Raw genomic sequence first — 12,013 nt, forward strand, 5'->3', positions numbered from 1 at the left:
CAAAACAGCTTTTTTATTTAAAGAAATGTGATTCCCCATTTCTTGTCTTTCTTCAATTAAAGTTTAACAAATTTTATTTTTTATTTTTTTGCCAACTTTTTATATTGCTTTTGTTCTTTTTGTCGTGGGGAGAAAAAAGATTCCACATTAAATGCCAGAATATCTATTCACGCAACGCTAGGAGATGATATTCATCATTGTGTGCATGTACAGCTTTATGAGCTCTGTTGTTTTTTTTTTTATAGTCCTTTAGGTTATGGAGCCACAATACAAAGCAGCAGCCTTAGAGTAAAGCAGATTTATTACTTACAGAAGTAACGACAAACTTAGGCACTAAAAGTTAACTGTAATTACAATCAATTAAATAAACTATATCTTAAGGCAAGCATGTAAAAGTTGTTGTTAAAATCAGGTAACTACTACTTTGTTGTCTTCCCATCTGCTCTACCTGCAGGAGTCTAATCTCAAACATATGGACATCATAACTGTCAAGGACTGTGGGGACAACACACAAACTTCATGGAAATAATTTAGTTCAGAAATTAATTGGAGTGCTCAGCTCGAGCTCTGCATCTCCCTCGACCTCGTCTGTTAAGACCTTTTCAGATTGTAAATAGAAACTTTATATGCAAGACCAGAAAAATGGTTATTAGTTTTGAGTAAGAATAAAAATGAGGGGACGTAAAATAATTTTGGTCATGATTGTGTCCTCATATTGCCGCAATGTGCTCTGATAGAAAACACTGATCCCCACATAGTAAATAAAGCCTGGCAAAAGCCACAACTAAAATAAACAGGATTAAAAATAAAAATGTGTTTACAGTGTCATAACCCTGAGCCAATTTGGGTATTTTATTATTTGCATTGACACTTTTTCTAGAACATTCTTCAGTGTGCAGCGCCGTCCCGATCTTATCCACACTTACCAGGAACATTATGAAGTACATTTGTGAAAACAACAACTCTAGCATAGTGTGAAAATACACAAAGTAATGCAAAAATATATAGCGGATCAAAAGGGTCTACATACCCCTGTCCAAATTCCAAGTTTTGATAATTTGTTTTTTTTTAATTTTTACTTACTCCCCTATTTTTTTCTATTGGTAAAATATATATATATATATATATATATATATTTATATAAAAACCTGCCATTTGAACCAATGATTGTAGACTTTTCATAGCCATTTTAGATACAGTATACATTACGGTAGGTAGGTAGGTAGGTAATTTCCAAAATTTACAAGCATGCAGTAAATGCCATATATAAAAAATAAATACATCTAAATGAATCTTGCCATGCTTGAACATTGAATATTGCCTGTGATGTCAATACTTTTCAACCAATCAGATTCAGACACAGTTGTGAACAAAGCCAAACCTCCTCTATCATTTCATTTCACTTTTTGAAACACACATATTTTTAAATGACTATTTTTATGGATCTGAGGCGCATGAAATATGTAGTAAGTAAAGGGAATACCAATGTGAGAAATTTTTGATTCTTTGTTATTTAAGTGACAGATCGATGCCAGTGCTGGGGTTGTTGTTGATATCAGTGAAGCCATTTCAATTCTTTAATGTCAGTGTTAATGTTTAGTCTGTCACGTTATTGTCCTAGTCAGAGGCAGACTGGCCATCAGGATTTTCAGGAGTTTCCTGAATGGCTGGTTGATTTACATAAACTAATTTGTAGTCACTATTAATTAATTTATATTTGATTTGATTGAGAAGTGTGGAAACAGTGACATTCCCCTCAAAGAACCAACAGAATAAAGATTCACATATATACATGTCTTTAATACATGTATACTTGTGGATGCTAAAATGTGGTACAATCCCCCCCAAAAAAACCCACAAAAAAAAACATTTCAAACATGTTTGTGCCAATTGCCTATGAAGTGAACCCTAACATGTTATGCTCCACAACAGATTACTTCTTTTGTAGAATCCAAATAATTCCACACCACAGACATGTTCTTCCTCTTTAAAACTGAAGTCTCAGTGATGTCCGCCATATCTGACAGTTCCATCAAGCCCGAGGCCACGGCATAACAGTTAAAGTGTAGCGTGGGAGGCTGATGCCGCCGGATACTATTTTCCTCTCCTATCGCAATCTTATCACAAATGCCATAAATTGTCCGACTTTATAGAAAAATGCAGGCCATTGCTTGGGAAACAATGTCGGGTCAGTTTCAACTTGCTGTCAACAGAAGACCAACGTGACCATTGAGGAAAGTTGAGCTACATCCATGCTGACTTTTGCTAAGGCCCAACTCCTCTAAGCAGCTATTTGAATGGGAATTTGGAGTTCAGATTTCAATCCAGGACCTACAGTATTGCCTAATGCCCCTCTCTCAGCCAGACCCATGACTTGATTGCTTTCAAATTTGATGTTTAGAGAGGCTGACAAAGAAAAATATATCTTTGGGAAGAGAAAGGTGGGAGGGAGGGGATTAAAATGGTAGGTGTTTAAGACTTGAAAGAACAGAAGCACACACTTATTAAGATATTTGTCAGGAAAGCATCCTTATGTTCCTACCCTTGGGCATCACATTAGGCCGTGCATGATGTATAGGTGAGATCACAAGCCAGCAGCAAGTCATCATTCTTCTAACGGGACAGCCCAGGTGAACTCGGCTGTGATAGAAGCACGGCTTCAGGTAATTTTGGTTTGACAGGGTTAGGGTAAGTGCATACTGAAAAAAATGATAGGTCACAAATTCATAGCATGAGGAAGCATGCTTTAGTACACTAAGGCTATCCTATGAAGAATGGCTCATTGATGGTTCACATACTTCAGCACTCAATATATTTATGATGAAGCGGATAATACCTTCCTGTTGTCATAGTAATTCAGACCAGGCCGAGGTATGACAAACAAAAAAATTCCGCTCGAACCCAGGTTAAGGATCACTGAGCTATGGAGAGGCCACCAAAATTAAATGAAGCGCGAGAGAAGACTAAATTTGAACCATTGTCTCTAATCATTATGGGGAATGTGAGGTTAATGGCCAACAAATGACCTGTTAAACGTTGTTAGAAATCTGCAGTTTGTTGACATTCCAACCTCAGCTGCTGCAGTTAATGCGAGTGACATCATGCATGGTGGGATTGCCAGATTACAATTTCAGCATCCTGAATGCACGTCTTTTAAGTGCTCAATTTTATGTATGGAACTTACAGCTGTGGTTGTTTCTTTTGAAATACTCTAAATAAACTTGAGCCCAACAAAGTACTCAATATGACGGCGTCACTGACTCAATTCATCACAGGGATGAAATTGTAGAGGTGCAAGGAAAATATATTTGAGACCGTTGGGGCCATCTGAAGATAATAATGATGTGTTCTATTCCTTAAACGCTGCTTTCGGAAATAAAAAAAAAAAAAAAAAGGTTTCAGGAATCATCTGTTCAAAAAGAAGAGCCATAACTCATAACTCTGTTGCCCAATGGAAACACGTGAGGGATCTCCAAATTGAAAAAAAAAAAAAAAAAAAGTCATCGAGAGGAAAAACTAAGATGAGAATGTTGCTTTGGAAAACTTTTCCTGTAATGTGAGATCCCAAAGTGGATGATCATCTGGAAACTCTGTTTACCTTTTTTACTCTGCTTTTATGCGTCTGAGAATTTGATTTGATTGCCTTTGTGTGTGTGTGTGTGTGTGGGGGGGGGGGGGGGGGGGGTGTCTTTTAACAATTGTACATTGTGTAATACATGTATATTTGTGGATGCTACAATTTGTTTGAAAATTGTATTAATTAAATGTATTAATTAAATCAAATTAATTTGTTTGACATTGCATTAATTATCTTCAGTGAATATCTGTGGATTTTTATTTATTTATGTATTTATTTATTTACCTTGTGACCCAGTGTCTCTCTATGACATGTACCGCATGAGACCCCGGTATGTGTGATGTGAAAGCTAAATGTCTTCTGTTTCAGAAAATAAACACAGCAGGATTGTCCCAGGATAACACACACTTGCAGGCAGACAGACTCATAATATTTCCACCTTCTGATGACAGCTGGGAGAGTTTTCTATAGCGATAACAGGAATGTTTTCACACCCTTTTGGACACATACAGTATTCCCATTGTGCTAGCTTTCATTCTGATAATCTGTTTAGGGTTTGAGGTGCACACACAGTAGTTGAGTCGAGATAAAACAAGCCCGCCTGCTGAGAGAGTTTGTTTCTGGCTCTGAAGCTTTTGCCGTAAAGTAGTACCGTTCACTTTAGTCCAATATGGAACACCATCAAATATCAGGGAGGTACCATGATTATGGAAACATGTCATACAAAATTGTTTAGCGCCCATCCACTACAGCCAAGAGGGTGGCACAAGATGAAAAAATCTTATTTTGAGGGGGGGGGGGGAATAAAAAATGAGGCTGTAGTCAGCTTTGGGGTGACAAGCGGCCCCAACTTGTGCCTCGCCATTTTGCGATTCATTTGCCTCCTGCATATCGGGACTAGCATGTCCGGAAGACACACGCCTTTGGGATTTAGTCGCTTGGTGTGGGGCCACTCTCTAATTGCCATATGCGGCCCTTGTGATTATTTTCACTTTTTCGGACTGCATAGCCACTCCCACCACACACTAGTAGCACTATGTAGCTCGCTACCCCGTGCTGTCCTGTCCCATCCCATCTGATCCTAATTTCTGCTTACGGAAGAAGCTTTTTCTCTGTCTGTTTGTTCTGGTCCTGATGGACCAGTGGCACCTGCCAGAGTGCAGTCAGTCAATAAGGTGGCGGGAAGGGTGGGTGTTATCTGTGACTTCCTCAGTTCTGCTGAGGCAACAGAAAGTGAAGTTGTCCTTCAGGGAACAGAGGGGACAGCTGATGAGCATGCTGCTCTTTCTTGACTTCCCTCTTGTATCATCTGTTCTGCCTCAGCGCAGTGAGAGAACCATACTGCCATGCAGTATGTCAGAATGCTCACAATGGTCATGCGGTAGAAGGACAAGATCAGCTTTTGGCAGACATTTTTCCTGAGCACCCTCAGTTAACTCATTCACTCCCAGCCATTTTCACAGAAGCAGTCCCGTTCGCTCCTGGCTGTTTTCCTGGATTTTTGACTGATTTCGCAAGGCCCACAGAATATTGCATTCAATTGCTATAAAAGCATGGAACCTACCAAAAGAAAGATTAAAGTCTCTTCTTTCATCAGGAAAAAAAAGTATGATTCTATCTGTTTCCATTTCGCAGCAATTAGCATTAGAAGAGAGCTAAGTTTCATCAGTTTTCACAAATATATTTAAAATTGTAAGTAATTGAGCTTTTTTTCTAGATGGCCCTGGTTGGTCTCCTTTGTTCTGCTGCCACCTGCTGGCCGTTTGTGTAATAACTACCATTTCTGCAACCATTCTTTGCAGCTGAGAGGCTGCATCAAAGCCTTCTGTATGCTCTAGCATAAAAAAAACAAAAACAAAAAAAACGTATAAATATGTCTTTGGGACACTTACAACATAAAAAAAAAGCGTATTTACACGTTATTGGGAGCAAATGAGTTAAGTACAGATAGTGCTGTGCCTTCTTGGCCGCTGAGGTATTTCCAGCCAGACAGGTCAACAGAGGTCACGGCTGAAAATGAAGGTGTACCATTTCCATGCGGTCTCCGCTGATGAAGTGGGAGGAACCGATCAGCTCTGTGCCTTATGAAGTCCAGGATGGGTTAAGAGCCAGGTGGTTGTGGACCACCACCAAAGTGTCATCTGCATTTAAAAGTAGAAACCCTTCATGCCAGGCTGTTGCTTGTTTTTGTCACCATCATGTTGTTGTTGGATCGAACGTCACTTCCATCCATGTGAAAATCACATGCAAAGCGTTGCCACTGAAAGGGATACTTCACACGCCGGAGGGCATCAGGTCTGCACAGAATATTGATGTTTTTAAGAGGAGGCTTAAGACTTACTTTTTTAGTTTGGCATTTGATTGATCTTTTTCTTTTTCTTCTTTTTATTCCCTTTTATTTATTTAACTATTTTAATCTATATTGTTTTGTAGCTTTGTTTTTATGTATTTATTTTTTTCTATAGTGTTTAACTGTTTTCTTTTAGTGTTTAAATGTTTTTATTTGGTAGTTATTAAATTTTTAGCTCCAGTGTTTCCTCATGGGGGACTAAACAGTGAGAGGGATGGCTGGTCTTCATCCCTCACCCTTTTTTTTTGGTTTGATAGATGTTCAGTATTTTGAGTTGCATTTTGAATGTATGAAAGATGCGATATAAATAAAGTTTGATTGATTGATTGACTTATCTAGCCCATTATAGCAATAAAAAGTTAATATTTTGTCTATAATTAATTTGATACTTTCATTATTTTTCACATACAATTAGTACCTTTAAAAACACATTTTGCAACTTGCTGTCGACTGAAAATGACATCACAAGAGCAACCAATCACAGCTCACCTGTTTTCTAGGTTTGGTCATGTGACATTCATAAGCTAAGCTGTGATTGGTTCCCTGAGCCCTTGTGATGTCATTTGCAGTCGACAGCAAGTTGAAAAATGTGTTTTTAAAGGTACTAATTGTACATGAAAAATAATGAAAATATAACATTTATTATAGGCAAAATATTAATGTTTGACTGCAAAAAATGGCTAAATAAGTAAAGTATTCCTTTAAGTACTGCAATGCATTGTTGAAACTGTATTTTGTAAAAAGAAAGCAAGCCACACTGTATGTTGTGTTTTGGGTACCTGAGAGTACACCAACTGCTTTTTTTTTTCTTTTTTCTTTTTTTTTTTTTTAAACTCTGGACAAATGTCCCCATAAGTCAGTACAGAGTGCTTTATACACTACTGTAGACACTGTAGTATATCAAAGGCAGACTCACATAGTATATAGCACGAGCTGTGGCAACAACACACTTGAGAGTTGTGACATTCAAAACAGCGGCAGCCATTGATAATTCTTGAAATAACACTGGGATTTTCCTATCAGGTTATGGCTTAAGCCATACATTGACACCATTGAAAACTGCAGATTCCGCTATATGTACATTCAACATGTAGGTGAGAATTCACTGCTGTCCAACTCTTTCGTTCTTTCTTTCTTTCTTTCTTTCTTTCTTGGAGTATCATTGTGGCCTTACTTTCCCAAGGTCAGCGCACACATCATGTAAAGATGGTGTGCGCACATCACACCCCAAATAAGATAACATGACTGATACTTTTGCACACAGAAACTGATGGATTGAATCCAAAAATGACAGATGGTTTGTGATCAAATCAAGAGTTTTGCTAACCAGGGGCAAGTCAGAGAGCCCTGAATACCAAACCAGAACCCCTGGGGTGCCAACAGATGTTGCACAAGCCTCTGTCCCAGCAGGCTTTGAAAAGGAGGGAGTTAGTGTATAACACATACATATAATAGTATGAATTGTTCCTTTCCTAAGGGGGACCGAAGAACCATGACTGCACTTTTTTGACGTGTAGGTGTGTGTTTGTGCTTGTTGCTCTGCTGTGTAGGCAAAGTACACTGCACTCACCACCAAGCTGGCTGCGTTGACATCTCGTTGACAGTAGATAACATGCGATGACCCCGAATCCATTCTTTAATGTGTCACAAGTCTGTGCAAGAGAGCAGAGATGTTTTATTTTTTAGAGTCTTATAAAGTTCTGTGTTTGGGGTGCTTATTTGGCAAATACCACTTTACAGGTAGTCGGTCTAGAATGTGCATCCTTCTCTAATGGTTATTACATGTATAGTAAATAATAAAGTATTGTGAATTTTCTAATTTAGTGGTTTGAAAAATAAAGACCATTATTGTTATTTTTTGACTACGATGTCAATTTTTATTTATGTACACAACTATCTATCCTGTTCCTAATGGTAAAAAGTCGAGGAACTCACTGACGTTTTTGTAAGATTTTGAACATATTTTTGGCAGGTTCTTTAATAAATGAGTTCTATAAATTAGGCCTTGCCAAACAATGTTATTAAGTTACCTGTTTGGGTTTGACATTATTATGAGACAAGGGATCAACATTTCGGTTTGTATTGCCAGACATTTACATCAGGATCAAATACACAGTGTAGAAGATAAGTAAGATTTATTTTGTTTAAAACAACAAAAATCTCCTCGAGACAACTTTTATCCGTTTACTTCATAGTTCACATTGGAAAAAGCAAAGGTCAGGGTTATGTGTGAACCGAAACGGCACAGTACCAACACTCCATTACCGACATCATTGCGATCACACCGCCCAACCCCCTTACATACATTTTTGCTTGGGGCCCAAATTTTGGTCAGGGGTCGATTTAGTAGGTAGGGTGTGAGGCAAACGTTTGCAATTATGGCCAAAAAGCTCAACTTTGTTCCACGTACATTTGGGCAATTTCAAGTGTATGTGTGCCCAGACATGCAGGAAAAAGAAGACGGGAGATTGTTGCCATGTACTAAAGAGCAAGTACTTGCTAGAAATTCCTACAGCTGCTTTAATTTTGCTGTCAGCCTCTTGGCAGCCTCACTGGCCTGTTTTCTTCTTGTCTTTTCATCAATTTAGGAGGGACATCCAGTTCTTGTTAATGTCGCTGTTGTACCATATTATCTCCTCTTGATGATGACTGACTTTGTTGTGCTTCATGGCATATTTAATGCCTTGAAAATTCTTTAGTATCCTTCTCCTGATGGAAACCTTTGAACAAGGGTTCAATGGTTTGATACTGTGGACGCTCTCAGGAGACGGTGGCTTATGCTGTAAGATGTGAATAAAGATGTCAGGAAAAGCATTCTAGAACAGCTGAACTTTATTTGGGGTTAATAAAAGGCACATTAAGTGGTCGAAGGTGTGTGTGCTGACTCCAATATAATATGAGGTTTTGAATGTGGTTGGTTATTTCCAAATACAGCCACATCCCTATAGTTGTATGTATGCACGCAGACTAGTGCAGCTAGCTATCCATTTCCAATATCATTTAACTTATCTTCTACCAAATTGTACACGTTATGTTAAATGTCATGTTATAGGTGGAAAAAGTTGCAAAATGATTGCTTTTGGTGTTTGTTTTTTTTCTTCATATCATGGAAATCTGGCATTCAAACAGTGATGTGTAGACTTTTTGCATTCATATATTAACTACTAGGGGTGTGAATTGCCTAGTACCTGACAATTCGATTCGTATCACGATTCACAGGTCACGATTCGATTCGATACCGATTAATCCCGATACGAATTTATAAGTCGATTGTTGAGATTTTTTTTCATTCAAATTTAGAAAATACTCATCAGTAAGCTTGTAGAGTGTAAGATTTATATGAAAATGTATTATTTATTTATCTGAAATTTCAGTCTTATAGAGGTTGTAATTTGTTTCATGTTTGAACAGCATTGAAATAAAATATTAAGGCTTAATGTTCCGTTCATATAACATTCTTCCATGCTTAAGGTGTGAATCCTAAAAAAAAAAAAAAATAAATAAAAAAAATAAATAAAATAAAAAATCGATTTTACCGATTATTGAATCGATTCGAGAATCGCGCAATGTAGTATCGCGATATATCGCCGAATCGATATTTTTTTTTTAACACCCCTATTAACTACAGAAAATAAATGCCAAGTTTGTCAAATAAATATTTATTGAAACAAATGTTTCAGAACATAGCAAGTGTTAACAAATAAGACGTCAGTATGGTTTGAGGGGAGATGCACTGGATAATGTAAGGAAAGATGTGACATCTGAGAACTTTAGAAGGGGCCTCTGTGCACGCCAAGGCAAGATAGCAACAGATAACCTTACGATAACCATACATGTCTTTGGGAGGTGGGGGGGGGGGGGGGGGGTAACTCATCGGTGTGTGCCTCAGCAAGAGCTGCGCAATTTTGAAGAAGTTTACTTGGTGTAAACAATTAAATATTCTTAAAAGGAAGGTCGCCCTTAAACATTTATTGACAATTATATGTTATATGTGACCTCACTAAACATGACAGTCTGATTAATATTACATTTGTGGAATATGAGTTATGAAGCCTGCGATTGGCTGGCAACCAGTTCAGGGTGTACCCCGCCTACTGCCCAAAGCCAGCTGAGATAGGCGCCAGCACCCCCCGCGACCCTTTTGAGGAATAAGCGGTCAAGAAAATGGATGGATGGATGGATGGATGGATGGATGGATGGATGGCGTTTGAAGCAAAATCCATCCGTTTTTATCCTCTCGGGGTAGCCATTTTGCCTGAAGATGAAGATCTGAAGGTGACATCACATCTCACCTGTTTTCTGAAGCTATAAGCTTCTGTTCTGTTCTGCTTCTGGTTGTTCACCACTGATCTGAATATATGACCGGATAGCCAATAGGCCAAGACTTTTGAAGTCACAAGGCAACCATATTATTATATTATATCCCAAGAAACGTTTCTCAGCATACGATCCTATACATTTACATTATCGAAATTGGAGAACATTTGAGACAATACTATTTAGTAGAAACAGCATGATTTATGGTGTTTTTAATTTGTTAAACATAAACAAGAGGACTTAATTCAGACATTTTACAACTTGCCTTAAATACATGTAAAAATTATATGCTTAATGATATTTACAGGAGGAAACTTGATACTGATAAAAACTGCTGGATTTTGCTGCTGAATTCCTATTCCACTAATGTAATATTAACCAAAATATAATATTAACACTAGTGGTGCTGCAAAGAAGATATTATTGTCAATAATTTTTTTTAGGGTTAACTTCCCATTTAAAATTATATCAAAATAAGCTGCCTGGTTGTTGACTGTGCAAGTGCCGTGAGTTCTAATCTTTCAAATAGGCTGTCATAGTGTTTTTATTGCAATGAAAAATACCAAATATGAGAAGGCCATAACGCATGTGGTCATTCATTGTTTGGATTAATGAGAATATAATAGAATGTGTGCAGGTGCAGTAATGTAGAAGAGTGGCAACACTCTTACTATACATTGAGATGCATGCCAATGACTGTGGCTGATATCCTTGTACAGCATGTAGACAAAACAAGACCACACTTGTAATGTTGACCACAATGAGCTCACTTACAGGAGATTATCCAATGTCTAATCACTCATACGGGAGAAAGCTGAGTGCAATGACACAGTGCAGCAAAGATCTTCTGGTAGAATCAAACGCATGGTCTGAGGTGAAGAGACACATTTCATTAACGTCACAGTAAGCTCAACATGTCTGATGAAGTCATACGTTTGAAAAGCCATTTTGCCTTAATTTGAAAAAGGCTCACAATACACGAGTGATCAATCATGTCCCTACTCAGACAGCCCAGGGCCAAGATGCGGACACTCGCATCTACTGAACCATGTGTTTACACTCAGAAACAAACACACACTTCAAGACGGCCACAGCATGGCAAATGCATTCTTCATTCTGCTGCTGCGGCGCACATACACACTCAACGTACACATTTGGGAAGCAAGGACCATCAATCACGGAGGCCACCCGTTACAATGATACGCTCTGAGCGTGGAAGACCCAAATTCTGTTTGATGATGAAGGAAAAAATATATAATCAGAGCCCAAAACAATCAGAGCACAAACCGAAGACAGACAGCAATATGGAGTATTATAAATATCAAAGGATGACAAAAAGGAGAGGCGGAACCTCCATATTGCTTAGTTCACTTTTTAAAATGAGCAATATAAAACAATGCTAATTTCTACAGCGAAGGTAGACCAGTTTTTTTTTAAGTTTTATTTTGAAGGCCAACATTACCAGCACCATTTACAATTTTCTAGTCAAATTTAAACTCGCTACTATTACCGAGGGCTCTATACGTGTTGTTGTTGAACAATCCTTGTCACCAAACAAAAATGATTCCTGCTCTCCAAAATAAACTTCTTTCACCCACCTTGTAAAGTTAAAAAGAAAAGAAAAAAAAAAAGAAGTTTGTTTTCAGTTGGGATGTTCCATACTACTTTTGTTTTTGTTTTTTTTGTTTTTTTGTTGTTGTTTTTTTTGTAAAAAGACCCACACAACCCTTGTGTGGAAAAAGCGGTCAAGAAGACTGATGGATGGATGG

The 12,013-nt window shown here is 37.9% G+C and overlaps 1 protein-coding gene across 1 annotated transcript in view; it reads right to left on the minus strand.

Moving 5' to 3' along the window:
- The window catches only part of znf469 (zinc finger protein 469), a 210,030-nt gene that overhangs the window by 129,881 nt on the left and 68,136 nt on the right, over positions 1 to 12,013 (minus strand). The window contains exon 4 of the mRNA XM_077516550.1: positions 7,498 to 7,579. The gene's annotated coding sequence lies outside the window, so the exon portion shown is untranslated. The remainder of the gene's footprint in view (positions 1 to 7,497; positions 7,580 to 12,013) is intronic.

Source organism: Festucalex cinctus, chromosome 3 (assembly GCF_051991245.1).
Source record: "Festucalex cinctus isolate MCC-2025b chromosome 3, RoL_Fcin_1.0, whole genome shotgun sequence".
In the NCBI taxonomy this organism is placed as follows: Eukaryota; Metazoa; Chordata; class Actinopteri; order Syngnathiformes; family Syngnathidae; genus Festucalex; species Festucalex cinctus.